Below are 18,429 nucleotides of genomic sequence, written 5' to 3' on the forward strand. Positions count from 1 at the left end.
GCATAATGTACTTTTCTTCTTCTTCTTCTTCTTCTTCTTCCTTCTCTTTTAAGTCTTCTATATCATTCCCTCTCTTTTTCTCTGTCTCTCCTTCTCTCACATTCGTTCTCTGACTCTGTCTCATTCACTCTAATATCACAACTGGAAAAGTTTGGCTCGAGTATACATCGGCACTCTCTACTATGACGTATCGCGTGGTCCGTCTTCTTCACATGCACATGCACATTCACACAAATAAATAAAAACACAAACACACACTTAAACAAATCTACACACAGAGAAAGAAAAGAGAGAGTTGGATATAAAACATGAGGAAGAATAAGGATAGAAATGATGCAGTATACTCGTATAGGTACGCACGAGGTTGGTGTAGGTCCAGGGCCCGGCTCGGCCAATGAGGGGCCGGGAATTCGTGGCAGAGCGTCGTCGAGGCCGGCCAATCGCAGGGCCCCGACTGCCTGGGGTTACTGACCTGACCAACGCGTTAAATATCCCATCCTGAAAAATATCGTGGCCTCTCTCACACACAAACACACACACACACATACAGATATGGTCTTTCAGTATGGAGCAGAGTTAGCTTGGTCGAGGGGAGAAAAAGAGTGGCGTGCGTACGTGCGTGCATACGTGCGTGCATACGTGCATCTATACAAGTAAAAGAGAGAGAGAAAAAAGGAGAGTGAGAAAGAGAGAAAACTGCGTACCCCCTTAGTTTGCACGAACTCAGCATCGTTCCATCGCTCTTCCTCTTTCACTCTATGCGAATGCTTGTATATCCGTGTACGTATGTACATATATGTTATGTATGTATGTATGTATGTATGTATGTATGTATGTATGTATGTATGTATGTATGTATGTATGTATGTATGAAAGAGAAAAAGAGAAAGATAGACAGCTCCGTGACTTCGTATTTCATTGATTAGTATTGGCCATTAAAAGGGCGCCTTTATTACGCCGCTCTTCTCCTCGCTGTTGAGCGCGAGCCAGACGCGAGCCTTTGCTTCTCTCTCACTCTCTTTTTCTTTCTCTCTCTTTTACTCTCTCTCTCTCTCTCTCTCTGTGTTCTTCTCTAACCCTTCTCGACCGCGTAGGCTTCGATTAGCGCGTGCTTAACGCAAATGCGCTCGTCCAGGCATGGACTGCTTGCTATAGAGAAAAATGCGCTGGATGGATGTTAAGTTTTTCTTTTTTTTTTTTTTTGAATTTTCGTTATGGGAAAGAAGTATGTATTAGTTGTTTTTTGTGTAGTTGTATTGGTCGGCTTTGTTTATCAGAGGGGGATAGAGATAAAAAAAAGAAAAGTTTTGATAATGTTGCAAAAGGCTTATTTTGTTATCATTAAAACTTTTTCCTTTTTTCCTTTCTCTCCCTTTTTCTTTCTTCTTACAATGAATTAATTTGTATTAAAAATTAATACAAATTAATACAAGTAATGATCGGACAAATTAATTCTACGTACTTCGTAATTTTGTTCGTATATTTTTCGTTATCATCGTTCTTGGCGAGTTCGACGCTTTTCCGTCGCTTCCTATTGAACAATATCTCACAGTGTACGAACGAATTTGATAAAAATTAATGAAAATTTGTTTCTATATCGATCCACGATCAAATCGAAATTATGAAAATATATAAAAATATATGTTATTTTTAATATTAATGAAATCGAAAAGATATAAGGATCGATGATTTTGTTTATGCAAATGCAGTATTTTAACACGAAAAATTTCAACTCGAGGAATAAATGTAAGGTGGTAACAATATTCCATTATCTTTGTTCAACCTTTTCACCTAAAAAAAAAAGACTCAACCCCTCCTCTGTCTCTCTCTCTCTCTCTGCCTCATTGCCAACGTTCGTTTGTAAAAAGTTCACTAGTTGGTGGTGCAATTGCACACTCTAGTGCGGTCGACTGCACGTTTGTATGCGCATAACACACGGCCGGGGCCACTAAGGCGGCCCAACCCTTGTGGACTTTTGTATCGATTACCCATCGGTGGTGTTGGGCGAGGTTTCGTCCCTCTTCCCCTTCCCCTACCCTTCTTAGCCCCTTACCCCAATTCGTTTCGCTCTCAACCTCCTCCTCTTCCTCCTCGTCTTCCTCCTCCTTCTCCTCCTCCTCCTCCTTTTCCTCCTGGTCGTCGTTGTCGTCTACCGGGACTGTAATTTTAGCGCAAATATTTTGACGTTAATTGGAGCGATCGGCCGATGATCGGTGATTATCACGTATCTTATAAGCTAAATAATTTCACGGTGTTGTCGTCTTTCGAAAAAGACGATTATGAGAGAGAGTAAGAGAGAGAGAGAGAGAGAGAGAGAGAGAGAGAGAGTGAGAGAAAGAGAGAAAAAGAGAGAACACTCTTCTTTACCTCTTCTACTACTATTACTAAGTCTTCTTCTTCATCTTCTTCTTCTTCTTCTTCTTCATCGTTGTAAACGTTTTCTTCTCTTTTGACTTTAATTCGCCTTTTCGCCATCGTTCGTTCGTCCGCGTTCAAAACTTTAATATCCTTTACGTTCAAAGCGTTTTACCGTGTTGCGGCGTCTGGGTTAACATAATGCACATTATCTTTACTTCCTATACAAACGATTTACCTATTTAATGATTTTCTACAAAAATTGCGTGTAAAGTCTTTGAGACAAAGACTTAAAACACAACCACTATCAGGGGGGTTAGTTAGGTCTAGTACTACCGATGTACTAAGGGACGATTAGATTTTTCTAACTAACTCTATATCCCAAAGGTTTAAACGTACTTAAACGAGAACACGCTCATTAAGTTCTATCATAGTTACTTAACAATTATATTGATCTAAGGGTGATAATAATTCCTTGCCAAAACCGTGTCACTCGTGATAAATTTTATATCGTCACTTTCGTAGTTAATTTTAGATATATAATATACTATAAGGCGAGTTTTAAATAATTTCTTTTTAAGATTTTATTCATTTTTTACAAATTTTTATAATAGATAAAAATAGATAAAAATAAGTTTGACTAGAAAAAGAAAGAATTCATTTTTATATCAGATTGTGAAGAGACTTTTCAATTCATTACGGTCTGGTCCGAAAAAGTATTCTCGTTAAACAATCGTTTAAAGATTTTAAATAAAATAAAAATAATAATAATAATAATAATTCATGATATCCGATCTTTCGATTCATCGGAATTAAATATAATATTTAATAATTCACGACTCAACTACAACGCCTTATGTTTCCCCGAAACTTAATACTTCGCCTACGCATGTATTGCCCATACGATGCCTTTTGGTTTAGTGCTTATGGAAATTTCCAAGGAACGCTTTCTTCCTTTCCTTTTCTTTTCTTTCCTTTTCTTTTTTTTTCTTTTCTTTTCTTTTCTTTTCTTTTCTTTTCTTTTCTTTTCTTTTCTTTTCTCTTTTGCTAGCACGACTTTACTTTCGTCTCTCTTCTTCCTTAAACTCTTTGAATATCGAGTTCCGTCGCAATCGACGATAAGAACCGATAACACGAGCTCACATGAAGAAATCCGATCTTATCGGTGTAGCCAAATCGTAACAGCCTGTTGAATTAAACTTACTTTTGATAACGTACGTTTCAATGAATTTCAATAATTGTTACATTCATTTCTTATTGGATAAATATTATACTAATTTTTGATCTTTCTCTCTCTCTCTCTCTCTCTCTCTCTCTCTTTATTTTATCTATAACTCATACATTTTGTTTTTTACTTATTAAATGAATCTTATGGCGAAGTATTATACTATATAACGTTTCTCGTAATTCATGGTTTATATGAAATTTCATGGTATTCGGGAATAGACTCTCGACAACGTAAATCGAGAAACACAAGCTCGACACTCACGACACCCAATGGACCAACCAGTTTCACTTACCGGAAGCACCCATGGTACATAGGCACCAGCCATGTTCACACATTTCCGTGTAGATAAGAGAAATTTCCCAAATATCGAACGGTATTTTGTGATATAGAGTTAAGTCAATATAATCGATAAGTACGTAAATTTCGATAACTATAATCATAAACTACGTATATTTGAATACATTCAATTAATTTATAATAATTCGGACAGTTTTTATTCATTTGCGTGAGTTAAAAAATTTCTTTATTAAATCTATCTTATCGTATTATTCCAACTAAAAAAATTTAAATTCTACGTATTTTATCCCATTTTTTTTATCTATTTTTTTTTTCTATATAGGACATACTCGAAATATTATTGTCCAGCTGTCATGCAACAGGTGATGCTGCGTGCAAGAGAGAAGGAAAAGGTAGGAAAAGAAAATGAAACTAGACCATCATAGTTTTTAGTTAGAAATGTTTTTATTTATTCTTTTCTTTGTTTTGTTTTTTTATATGCGTTGCTTACAAAAATCTTACAAAAATATAAATTAAAAATGAATATGTATTTTTTGTTTCCTTTGAAAAATGAAAAAAAAATTACCCATCCACTTAAAAAAAAAAAGAAAAAAAAAACTGAAATAACTCTTTATTTCTAATTCTAACTCTAATTTCTAGTTCTATTCTAACGGTTATCTTTCGAGCATTAGAATTTCTATGTTTGTATAAAACGATTAAACGAGATAGGTAGACTAATTCCAAGCAACGATCTCTCCTCTCTCTCTCTCTTCTCTCTCTCTCTCTCTCTCTCTCTTCCTTCCTTCTAATTCTCGTTTTGTAATTAAAGCAAAAGGAGGAAAGCTTCGACGACACTAAAAGTCGCGTCTAATGACATGCAACGAGAATGGCGAGCAAAGTGCAATGCAAGTAAACTGCATCGTACAGACACTTGCATGCATCCGTTGCTGCCCCGGTAGGCCGACTTTGTAAGCCGATTATCCACCTAAATACGAAGCCAGAGCGATGCATGTGGCTTAAATTGATGTTGTTTCTACCTCTCCTTAAATTCTCTCTTTCTCTCTCTTTCTCTCTTTATCCCTCTCCCTTTCTAAGACTGTTAGCACAACTTTTGTATTTAAACCATTCGAAAAAAGAATTCTATTGTTTAAATTATTCCAACCAAAAATTAACCAATATAAAAATTTAATCGTATTTATATATATACACATAATAATTTTAAAGATTTTTTGGATGGTGCTCTTATGGTGGGGCCTTAGAGGTAGGTTCTTTCCTTTGAATTATTTTCAAATGTGGGCATCTTTAGGATACACATTCCTCTTGGGACTTAAAAAGCGGTTACTTCCTCGTGGTTAAACCTGGGCAATGGATATTACTTTTCATGTAATGTTTATCATATTTTGTTATGCTATGTATTCCATAGCAAGTGAAATCTAACTAAAGACCACTTTAATCTGTTTTTTAGATTTTGCTTTTAAACAATAATAAACCTTTCTTTTAATTAATTACCAATTATTTTCATATTTTAATATAACTAATTACATTTCAGATTGTTTCTACATATATACATTGGTTTAAACGTTTCATATGTTTTAACGTTCATTAAATAGAAAATAATTTTGATATGTTATAAATTTATGTTTCTTTTTTCGATTACAAATTAAATTTTTACTCTTGTTACTTATAATTATTTTAAAAATAATGAGTAGAATAAATAGAATGTAGTATCTCATAGCACAGAAGGTCATGTAGAATGATCTTCGTATGAATCGTCTATAAAAGTTACTGTAAATATTTTTAAAACAATGTACACATCTTATGCATCTCTGAAAGTATTTAAATTGTAAGTATTCTTTATCGATACAGACTTTGGGAATTTATTCTTTCATATGCTGCATTTTATATTAGACATTTTTATATCGACAAGTCTCTTTTGTACGATTGTGTTCTTTTTGTTTCATTACATCTATTGTAAAGACTTTTAAGAATATGTATAAATTCATTGTTTATAAAAAATTAGGTAATAAACTACAGTTTCACAACATTTTATTTCAAATTGATCGGTTTACAAATACTTTTTGCACCTACTATATTTTAATATATATAAATTACGTGTCACGTTGTTTGTCGGCAATGGACTCCTAAACTACTGAACCGATTTTAATAAAATTTTTGCACACTGTGTGCAGTTTCATCCAACTTGAAAGATAGGATAGTTTATATCTCAATTTATAATCACAATATTATTTTATTGTGAATTATTTGTTTATTAACAAATAGTCTAGTCAACTAATAATAATTAATTATTAATTATTTATATTAAATATTTTATTATTTTTATTATTTTATTATATTTATTATTAATTAAATTCGCGAATAATAACTCTTATATATATATAGCGATCGTGTTAATAGCTAAAACGTTTGCGAGAATCAACAAAGCGTGGTGGGAAAAATTAGGGAAATTGCTTTCGTTCGATATTTCATCGAACGAGGAAACAATATAAAAAGTGTGAGAATGGGGGGGGAAGGGAGAAACAAAATATGACAATCAAATCCGACGATCAACGAGATAGAGAATAAAAAAATAAAAATAAAAATAGAGTGAGAGAGAAAGAGAGAGAGAGAAAGAGAGAGAGGATAGAGGATTTTCCGTCGAAAAAAAAAAAGAAAAAATTGTTGGCCGTGCCGATGCATGTCGACCATATGTATTTCATTTCGAAGCGCGACTTTGATTGACAGCTTGCCCAAAGCACGCAGTTATTTTTTCTTCCCCGATCTCCTCCACCCCACCTCACTAGTTTATTTTTATTTTCTTTCTCTTTTAAGAGGATTTATTATCGTTAGACACTGTATCCTATTTTTCTCGTTTGTTTTCTTCTATCTTTTGTGTTTTTATTTTATTTTATTTTTTTTTTTAATCCTGTTAAAAATCGGTTAATCTATTAACAATTTAAATTCATTCGAAAAATTCCGTAATTTTTGTTTTTTTTTTTTTAATTTACGAAATCGAATACGAATTCATCATTGGAAAGCAAGTAAGTAATGTATCCGCCGCGTAAATTTAAATGAAAGTTTTTGATAAGGAAAAAGAAATGTAAAAAAAAAAATGTGAATGAAAAAACATCTGATGTGAGTGAGTGCAACAAAGTGGAGCGAAAGATAGGAAGAAGAGTAGGAGTTTAAATGAAGGACGATGGAAAGAAAGAAAAAGAAAAAGAAGAAGAAAACGAAGAAGAAGAAACGCTTGGAGGATGGCTAACATAAAATGGCGTTTTAAAACTTACGAAGGCCACGACGAAAAGTTGCCGAAGCATTGTCGTAGTCGATTTACAACCTCGACCTCTCGAGAGATTGCACACTCTCGAAATCGACGAAAAGACGAGCAAGGTCGATTCGCGACGTGCATGCATTCGACGAACGAAAAGGAATAAAACAATAACAACAAGGAAATAAAAAATACATAAGTAAAAACAAAAGGAACGTTTTTTTTTTATAATTTACACTTTTCATACTGAATACTTTCTTTTCGCGTTTTCTTTAAAAAAAAAAAAAAAAAAAAAAAATCAGGTCGACCGTAATCGATCTTTCGCAAGTTAAATACAAAATTCATGTTATCAAGACGAACTTTTGATATAAATATATATAAACAATATTTTAAAAATAGACTAAAACTAAACGTGAAATATTATTTCCTTTGGTTTATTCATTATTTACAAGCTCGTCATATTTCTGCTTCGGGCGGAGAAACACATACATACATACACACACACGTAGTCTTATTTTATTTTCAATCGATTTTTTAAAACTCTCAAGAATGTAGTATTGTACATGCACTTTTATGTTACAAGTAAGAAAATAACGTTCCATGAGATTTCAAGTATCGGGTCTGTCTTAGCCAATGAGTAATGGAATTCTTTTGAATATAATATTACCCGTATCGATTGTTATATGTATATTATTTCAAATGTATTTATATACAGAAATATTACAAATATTGACATTAGCTTATTGACAAATCCAATCTTAACTGTAAAACATAAGTACTGAATAAAATATATACTGGTTGAAATGATGTGTAGTTACCTGAGTTAACGCACGTTGGACATTTACGCGTTCTCATGGTACTTCTTCGGTGTCGTAACTATGTCGTAATTACAGACGCTGCATATATGTATGTATGTTTTTAGATAACCAACAACGATTCACGCCTTAAGTGCCGTTTATGCTCCAGGAAAAGCACGACTTCTTATATATATATATATTTATTTATTTTTATTGTTACTTCTTGTTTTATCTTACGTTGATAAAAATAGAACGCTTAAGTAGGTCAGTGTTGTTACGATCTTACTCCTGACGTTTACTTAATATTTTATCTCTAATTTGATTTGTCGTAACTGAAAAAACAAAAAATAAGAAATTCAAAATCAGAAAACAAAATTTATTTCTAATTTAAAACTTGTAATGCAAATATAAAACTGCTATTTAAAAAGCAAAGATTAAACCACGTAAAACGTTTTCAATGAATTTTCTAACGAAAAAGAAAAAAAGAAAGGAAGAGGAATATCTAGGGATAAAATCCAAAATAGGTTAACCGAAACGACGATGTGTCCTTGCCCGCATAAAGATTCTCATTTTTTTTTCTTTTCCTTTCTCGTCACCAACCAACCAACCAAGCAACCAAGCAACCAGCCATCCAGAGCTCTACGTTCATCGCTTATTTCACGAGGAAATTTTGTGGGAGAGAAAGCATTACTTCCTTCCAAAAGGTCCTCGCGGTATTACCATAGAAACCGTTCCCGTAAGGTCGTAAAAGGTTGCGGGCGAGAGCGGTATAAAGGGTTTAATACGCGACTCTTGAAATTCTATTTGCACCGACGACGATACATACTTTCAACGTTGAAGTCCGAGCAGGTGGCGCCATTGGACGGCCCGAAACAGGCCGCCTTTGTGGAAAACTGAATGCCTCGACCCGTGCGTGTGAACACTCTAATCTCTTTTTTCTTTTTCAAAAAAAAAAAACAAAGAAAAATAACAGGACAGGACAGGACAGGACAGATATATATATATATAGAGAGAGAGAGAGAGAGTCCGCTCGTTGACAATTTCGTTATCTCAGCTCTTTTTCAAAGGTTCCCATTTTTTTCAAAGGTTACACCGAAAGATTGTTCTCTGGTACGCTTTAGCTTAAACACTAATTTTAATAATAAATTTGTAATAATAAATAATGCAACGATGATGTCAAATAATCACAAAAAAAGAAGAGAGAGAGAGAGAGAGAGAGAGAGAGAGAGAGATAGAGAAAAGAAAAGAAAAGAAAAGTAACGTCTCGATTTGTTTAGGATCGATAACAAGCATGCTCGTGGTTTCAGTGTAACGTTGTTGGCCGTATAAGCTACGACTGACCTAGCCCAGTGTCAGACAGTCTCGGCTGAAGGGCCGTCCTCCTTATCTTTCGCAGACACCCGGTAGACTCTCGAAAGCTTATGTAGCATATGTGCTGTGTCGCGTACTGAAGGACGTTAAGCGTTTCCGCCCGGAGTTAGTTCCTTCGCGATCGATCGAAACGAACGTGTCGAGTGTCGTATGAACGCACTCTCTCGTGAGAAAGTAACCGAGAAAGATGGATGAATGTGAAGAGAGAAAGAGAGAGAGATGGAAAAGACCACCCAGACGGGAGAACGAAGCCAAGACTCTTACCCCAAATACGACTTTCAACCGGAAAGTTCGCCGAACCGATGACGCCGAGCGTGAAAAGAGGCTGCTCAAATGATCGATAATATTGAATGACTAGTAGTGTAGTATATGCATTGAAAAAATGAGTACACTCTCTTTTGCATATGGATAGACACAACGAAGGTCAAACAATTACAATTAGATAATAATATCTAATTATATGATACCTATATAATACTATAGGATACTTTGAAAATTAAAATATCAAACAAGGCACATAATTCGTCAATGATTAACGATTTACGGAAACAATCGAATATGCGTATACTAACGTTAATGAAATATAAAAAAAATGATGAAATTTGATTAAAATAAAAATCAATCGAGAAACGCGAGACTATATGAAAGTTCACGTAAAAAAAAAAAAAAAATAAAAAAATAAACAAAAAAGACAAGTATCTCAATCCATCGACGTAGGCCATTAACGTCGCCATCTTTTCTTTCTTCCTCTCTCTCTCTCTCTCTCTCTTTCTCGTTCTCCTCTTATTCTTCATCGAAGGTGCTCCGTTTTCAGTCTGGCGTACTTCTTTCTTTCTTTCTTTCTTTCTTCTTCGAGATCTGGCCGCAGCAAACGCGTTACTTTAGGTCAGTGCCATCGTCCCCTCCTCGTTCAACCGACTCTACACCTCTCCTCTACTTTAGTTTCCTCGTCGCACCTGTGCGTACCGTGTTCAGGTGGAAAGAAGACGAGTCGTCTCCCAGCTAAAGGGCTCTCTTCTATTGGAAAGAAGGAAAAGGGAAAAGAGAGAGAGAGAAAGAGAGAGGTAAAGAGTGGTTTGGGGAGGGGCAGGGAAACCAACGACGGTCCTTAGCCGGTCCTGGACTCCTCTCTTCATCACCCTTCTCTTCCTCACCCTTCACCTTATCCTCATTCTTCTTCTTCTTTTTCTTTTTCTTCTCGACTTTTGCACGACTTTTTGGGCCAATCTGCCCCTTCCTTCTTCTCCTCGTCTTCTATTCGTCTTCTTCTTGTTCTTTCCAAGGAGAAAACTGCGTATCAGCTTCTCCCGACTGTATCCTTACAAACGTTATCCATCTGGCGCCCTCTTGTGCTACCTTTAGGACCAAAAGAGAAATATTCTTCGCATGGCTGAACATGATTTGTAAGAAATTACCTATGGTTATTTGTAATTTCTTCTTTGGCTTATTCTCGAATTCTTTGCAACAAATTTCCCCCATCGTGAGGACTATTAGATTTATTTATCAATAAAATTCATTCTCCTAACAAAGTGACAAATTTAGATACTAGATTTAGGTAATTGCTAAAAGTTCAATTAATATCTATAACATAGAATATAGAAATAAAATGATGGACAAAAGTAAATAATGACCGTGATGGTTGAAGTTTAATCCATTGACTGCCAAATACAAGATATCTCTCGTAGCGTGGTGCTAAAATTTTAGATTAATTACAAATGGTTATTTGAGTTAAGAATTATTCAAAAAAGATGAGTACAAAATTTATATGGTGCAAACAAAAACATGAATTATCAATTATTTGTAAATACCATTACAATATTATATCAGTAACTTAATATTATTATATTTTGTAGAATTTCATGTATATTCTAATAAAACCTTGGCACTTAGAGCAAGACGATCTAAATATATCTGGTAGTCAATGGGTTAAGTTTTTCGTTAACGAAGGCAACGACAACGACGACGACGACGACGACGACTACGACGACGACGTCATTGTTGGTAAAGCGATAAATGTTATTAGCGGTAGTAGTGGTAACGGTTGCAGTCGTAGAAGACGGTGGTGCATGGCGGTAGCAGCTGTCGTTACCCAGGAACGAGCTTACTCGTGACTAATCCTGCATGCCGATTCACCGTAACCTGGTCTACGAAGCTGCCCCTATATAGGTGCGATTAACGCGTGTTGGGTTACCCTACCTTGTCATCCAGCTGCAAGGAAACCAAATCGATAGCACGCGTGCCGAGTAAAGCCGACCCACTAACGATCTCGCGATTTTATTCGTTTCACGATTATAAACACACCTATCTATCTATATATATATGTGTGTGTGTGTGTGTGTATGTGTAAGAATACTAGTAATTATTACAATCAAAAATATCCAAATATCGATCGATTATACGTAATCTAATTCAAACATCTTTGATAACTAGTGCGTGTTATGTTCATCGAACGATTGATTAGCGAAATCTAAGCGCATTCGAGAACTGTCAAATATTCAAATGTTTGCTATTTACTGTCCGTTTTCTTGTCATTAGATCGTAAAGATCGTGTAAACATTGAAATCTAAACTGTCTGTTTGTTTGTAATTTCTTACTTGATCTTCGAAGTTGATCTATAAACATCGTTGAATATTTCAAAAGGAAAATTTAACCCTTCCTCCCTATTTTGAAATCTTCCCGATAGTTTACAAAATCTTAAAAGCTTGCACACGTGATATTATATTATTTGGCAGGTGATCGTAACAGCTGCTCTTCGACGAGAAAAATTATTCCTCTTACAATAAATAATTTTAATAATACGAATAAATTATGCGAAACTCTTTAAATTCCTCCTAATAATTTCTAATCCTTTTATCACTTTTTTTTAATAATTGAATACATTAAAAAAAAGGAAACATTAAATACAATAATTATGTATTATGCAACACATATTTAAACGCTCGTATATCTATAAACCTACCATCTATCCATTAAGATAACAGTTTTAATAACAAATAATTATGTCTAACGCATAGATACATAGATGCATAAGTAAAATCGTATAAATAGAAAAACGAACTTTCAAATTGGTCGGCTGCATGTGTAAAATATGTTCGAGAAAGAAAAAGAGAAGAGAAGAATAAGAAAGAGAAAGAGAGAGAGAGAGAGAGAGAGAGAGAAAGAGAAAAAAAATCTACTCGAATAATAATGAATGAATTCTTTGGTGGTAGATTATTAGTCGAGTATGAGTAGAGTATATTCAACGAGGCACGAAGAAAACCCGGAGTAGTAGTCGAGCGAAATTAAATAAGTCTTTCTTCTCCGTTACGAGCACGCGTCGGCTTTGCGTGATCCAGAAATTAGCGTACCGTACAACAGTACACTACGACTTCATAAGCGTTTAGCGTATCCTGCACACGCTTATGTTGGAATCCACCACACGCATTTTCCTCATTTTCCATCTTCCAATTTGCGACGATGCGCACACATTTTTCTACGTTTCCCAACTTCTTCTTCTTCTTCGTTCCATCTTTTCAAAAAATGATTTATAGATGACGATCCTATTTTTCCGATTTTTTTTTTTCGTAACATACGAATCCTTTCTTTTCAACTTTCATTAACTTCACTTGCGGTATTCCCTCTTTTTGTTTTTAATTATTATTATTACTTATTTATTTATCTCTTTATTTTCAACCCCCTGGTTACCCCAAACCCAGGTAAACTCTTCTATATGCAACTCTTCTTTGGTTCTTTTTTTTTGCTTTTTACATTATATATATATAACTCTTATATCGTCATATACGTGTACACTAACCTAACGAAATATTTTCATTGTATACTTTTGGTACCCACGGGTACTCGTCGTGCAACGAGTATCGTGTCTCGATATTAAAGTCATATCAGCAGGAAAACGTCAGGCTAATATATCCATCCCCCGATGGAGCCGTTATACGACCAAGAGAGAAAGAGAAAGAGAGCGAGAAAAGCGAAAAAAGATATAGAAAAAAAAAAGAAAAAAAGAGAAAGAGAGAGAGCAAAGCGACCTTTTTCGAAGCGATTCGAAGCCGAGGGAAGAAATTAAACGCGACGAAAAGGCGAAACTCTGCGCCAACTTTTTTTTTCCTTTTCTTTTTTTTTTTTATTCCCTCTTTTCTCTTTCAACTCTCTCTCTCTCTCTCTCTTTCTCTCTCTCTCTTTTTCTCTCTCTCTTAGTCGCTCTTTCGCTACTTTTTATCCTTTGAAAGGGCACCAACCGTGCTGCGGGCGGGCGCTCGTAATTGTGTACTTTGTGCTCTTCGATCAACGTTCCGCAACGAGTTATCATACGCTGGAAAAACGTGGATCGATAACGGCCCTGCGTTTTATGTGTGTGAGAGGAAACCTTTCTATCTCTTTCTCTCTCTTTCTCGTACTTACGCATACACACGCATATTCTCTCCTACGCTATTCTCTCTTCTCTCTTTTTTTCTCTTCTCCTTCTTTCTTTCTTACTTTCTTTTACTTTAAGTGTGTCCAGTTGCATCTCACGGGTTGTCGATGATCGTTAAACGAAAATGAATGTCTTACGATTTTTTTTTTCTCTAACCTGCTACTACCATAAAAGCATTAAGGTATTCTCCATAAGATCAATCGATGTTGTTATAATATATCGCGTGTCAGAACGACGTTTAGCAACAACCAACTGAAAAAAAGAATGTCTACGTCGATAAGAACAAAAACAAAATGAGGACTTTCCCTTCGAGAGTAATTTTTGTCTTTTTTTAAAAATATGTATTCGACCTAAATAGAAAGAAAAGAAGAAAAAAACATGAATTATTTCATATGGAAACATCGTAAAAAAAAAGTCTAATAAATTTGTGTCAATATTCACACACACACACAAATATTGTTACATTAATTTCTTTTAAAGAGATTTTTTTATTTTTTTATTTTTTATTTTTTTTATTTAAACCTTTGCACTCGAGGGCTCCGCTATGGAAATAATGAAGAAAATAAATAAAAATAAAAAAAATAAAAAAAGCAAATTCAATTTAGTCTACAACATATCAATTATGACTTTTCTATTAAATGCGCATATATATCACTTATTTATAATATGTGAATATTACTTTTTCAATCGAAATTCAGTTGCTGATAATATGAATGAAAAAAAACTTCGAGTGCAAAGGATTAAAATTATTGCAATTATTATTTATATTAAAACCGTATTTATAACATAATAAATTATAACATAAACTAATTTATAATAGAAAAAAAAATAAGAAAACAGGTATAAATAAAAACGAGTGAATAAATAAAAAGTTTTAAAACACATAGAATCTTGTTGAGTTTGATCAGAGAAAAAGAGAAAAACAGAGAGAGAGAGAGAAAGAGTCTCAACTCTTTGAAAATGTCACGAGTACAAATTTCGTCAGATTTCTGAAGGGTGTTCGAGTTTTCCCTATTCGAAGGTTATATACTATATATCCTTTTTTTTTTTGTTATTTTTTTCCCTATGTTTTATCGATCCATGTTAAAAAAGACTTTTCCTTCCTCGTATGTCGTTTCGTCCCAATGGCAGACAAAACCACCGTGGTATTGTTCGATTCTCTCTCTCCCTCTCTCTCTCTCGTTTTCTCTTTGCTAAGAGAGAGAGAGAGAGAGAGAGAGAAAGAGAGCCCTCTCTTTAATTTTCATGTCGGATTTCGAGGGCGAATGACCGAGTCGGCCGTGCGGCCATTCACGTACGCACCCTCGCGCGGGTTCTGTGTATCGCTACTTGAAAAAATCTCCCTCCCTCTCTCTCTTCCTCTCTCTCTCTCACTCACTCATTCTTTTTTTTTTTTAACTCCCCTCGATCGTTTTTTCAATCGAAAGGAAACAACCGTTGAAAACGAGCTAGCTAGCTAGTAGCTAGCTCGCACGATCGATCTCGATCGGCCGAAATACCGAATATCACTCTACGAATCGAAAATACCACTCATTCTACATATCGTTTTGCAAAAGTTTTCGATAAAAGAATGGAGCTTTTGTTTTCGTTTAGGGAATGATGGTGGTGATAGTTTCGAAAGATTGCCTTCGAACTGTGTTGTTGTGACCAATGTTATTGATAACAATAAAATAAAAAATAAAATCTTCCCATCAGTTATCCGATTATTTTATATAAACGCCTTATATACTCCTTGTTATATATAGACAATTTTTTTACGCATTTAAAATATAAATGTTTAATAATAATAATAATAATAATAATAATAATAATAATAATATTGTAATAAATAAACAGTTGGTAAATAATCGTATAAAATGGGAATATAATTTGAACTTTAAGCGTAACACAAGCAAAATATCGAGTAATTTTTGTCCAAAGTCGAGACATGCAGAGAGAAAGAGAGAGAGAGAGAGAGAGACCTCTGTGTCCACCCCTCTTTCTCGAACCTTTCTTAAAGGGCTGGTAGGGACGACTATGCGTTTCGACGAGCCGTGAGGAGGAGAATTTCCAGGACCTACCCCAAAAAACTCCGTTATACCTTGTCGACAGAGGGAAAGAGAGAGAAAGAGAGAGAGAGAAAGAGTGAGAGGGCTGACGGCGGACAAAGTCGCCGTCATAGTTTGGACAAAATATTTCCAGGCGCATGTTCGATCCTAACCTTCCTCACTAAGCACGCGGTTGCGTTCGGATTGCGTGCCACCACGGCGAAGCTATTGTCCCAAAGCACGTAGTACAGTCAGCAACAAAATTACACGCTTCTATGCCCTCAACCCTTTTCCCGTTACGAAACACCACCACCAACCACCCCTTTCCACTCGTGTTTTTTCCTTTTTTCTTCTTCTTTTTTCTTTCTCTTTTTTCTTCTTCTTTTTTCTTTCTCTTTTTTCTTCTTCTTCCTTTTCTTTTTCTTCTTTTTTTTTGCTTTTCTTTTTTGAAGGGCGCCAAATGTGGCGGCCTTCCCCATGGTGCCATTCCAATTTTACTTTAGACGACTCGTTTAAAATCTCTACGCTCGTGTGCTTCTTTGACTAATCTATTATTTTGTTTGTTTAAATACAACAATATTAGGGATAATGATGATAATAAATGGAATAATTTTTAAACAAAATTATGTAAAATGATTTTGCTATACGTTAGATTGAAATTGTTTTGAAAAAGTAAATTATTGTGTTGTAATTGTTATTAAATTATCGATAAAAAATGATTTTTCGAAAATGTCAAATAATAATTATACAAGCAAATAATTGTATATATTTTCATATCGATGATAAAACCACTCGTGAACCGAAATTGTTTGAAAAGTCACTTTTAATATAGGTATACCTATCTACCAATGATTTGTTTATTCCGTTAGAAGCGAATTAAAAGATAAAAGTACCCACATGAGTGACTCTTGAAATCTATAGGAGTACTCTTTTCATACACGAAACACCAAACATAAAAGGAGAACCCTATTTCAACGTGCAATGATTTTAAACTTTAGACTATAAAATAAAAAAGAAAATGAATGAGAGTTAGAGAGAGAGAGAGAGAGAGAGAGAGAGAGAGAGAGAGAGAGAGAGAAAAGAATACATAAAATCTACGTTATTATGATGAACGCGTGATAACAATAAAAAAAAAAACAAACAAACAAAAGAGTATGGGAAAAAAAATTATTAACAAAAGGAAAGGGGAGGAAAAAAAAATTGGAATGAAGCAGAAGAAGAACGTGCCAAGGTCTTCTTCATTTTCAGTGAAAATATAAATCAAATGTTGTTTGGCGAGTTACGCGTCATAAATATTAAAGTAAGATTTCTTTTTGCAACAATAGTTGTAGGAACCACCAACCAACAAATGACCAGCTTAGCTATGGACATATACCATCTTTTTTATTTGAATTTTTTTTTTCCTTCCGCAAAGTTTCGTCACTAAGCCTCTCGCCGAATCCGATTAACTTTGCTCGCCATGGAAGAAGCCAAGAGCTTATTAACACCAGAGAGACGAGGTCGTGCCTGAAACGTCGATTTAAAACTTCGAATTCATTTTGAAATAACGCCGAAAGATTTCAGATATTTTTTAAAATTCGTTTATATATATATTTTTTTTCCTTCCCCTTTGCAAGTTTATTATCTCATTAAATTTATCCAAAAAGTTTGTTAAGGAATCTTCTATTATACAATAAGCTGTACTTTTAAAATTATTATTTTACTTTATTAATAATAGTTATTATCTATATGATATTATATTACGTTTTTTAGTTATAATTGTTTGTCCGTGATAAACATCGAAACTATTTTACTGATCTAAATAAAAATTTATTTATTTCATTTGTTTTTCTTTAACTTAAAAGATAGAGTACTATATTTAGCGATGTATAATTTGTTTATTGTTAATTTAGGGACATATTATTTAAAGTTATTTTAGTCCTTTTATACTGTTAGAATACAATAGATGGTGCTGCATTATGATTTTATAAATTCTAAGTTTCTTTTTCTATTTTCTTTTCAAATATAAATCGAATTTTAGTAAGGTAAAATTATTATTTAATTTTGACAAATAATAAATAAATGACAAAAAAGATAATGTGCGCAGAAATAATAATTTCTTTTTCTTATTTTAAAATACTTAAAAATCTTAAACATAATTTCTCTACGCGAAATTATTGAATGTTTATTATTAATCATAAATAAAATTTGACAAAACAATGTAAATATAAATATAAATATAAATATAAAAAAAAAAAAAAACAAGAAAGAAAAGCCTTCCGATAAAATTTCATAAACACGTTTAATAAATCCGTAAAATAAATGTACGACGTTAGAACGAATTCTTGCATATTCCCGTAAATATAAGAAGCCTGGTACCGTTAGTACAATATTTCTTTAAGCCCAAACAATTTTCGTGGCTACTGTAAAATTGAATGCTTTTGATATAGTCGAGGGCATTTTATTCGCCGCCTGCACTTTTAGCCCGTACGCATGTACGCAAGGTCATTGACGCGGTACACTTTTATCGTTAAGTATGGTCGGCGATGAGTGGTTTGCACGCGGTTGAATCTCATTCCTTCTTTAGTTTTTTTTTATATATATATGTATTTTCCTTTTTTTTTCATTCCTCCAGTTCACCGTATAACCCGTGTCGGAATTGAAACGCCTCGTACGCGAGAATGGTATAATAACGTTAAAAAAATAAAATGAAAAAGGAA

At 34.0% G+C, this 18,429-nt stretch overlaps 1 protein-coding gene across 1 annotated transcript in view; it reads left to right on the plus strand.

Annotated features, from left to right (window-relative positions):
* The window catches only part of LOC107067890 (uncharacterized), a 55,314-nt gene that overhangs the window by 15,218 nt on the left and 21,667 nt on the right, over positions 1–18,429 (plus strand).

The sequence above is a fragment of the Polistes dominula genome, unplaced genomic scaffold (genome assembly GCF_049000335.1).
Source record: "Polistes dominula isolate Pdom_NZ unplaced genomic scaffold, Pdom_raw_medaka contig_73, whole genome shotgun sequence".
Lineage (NCBI taxonomy): Eukaryota > Metazoa > Arthropoda > Insecta > Hymenoptera > Vespidae > Polistes > Polistes dominula.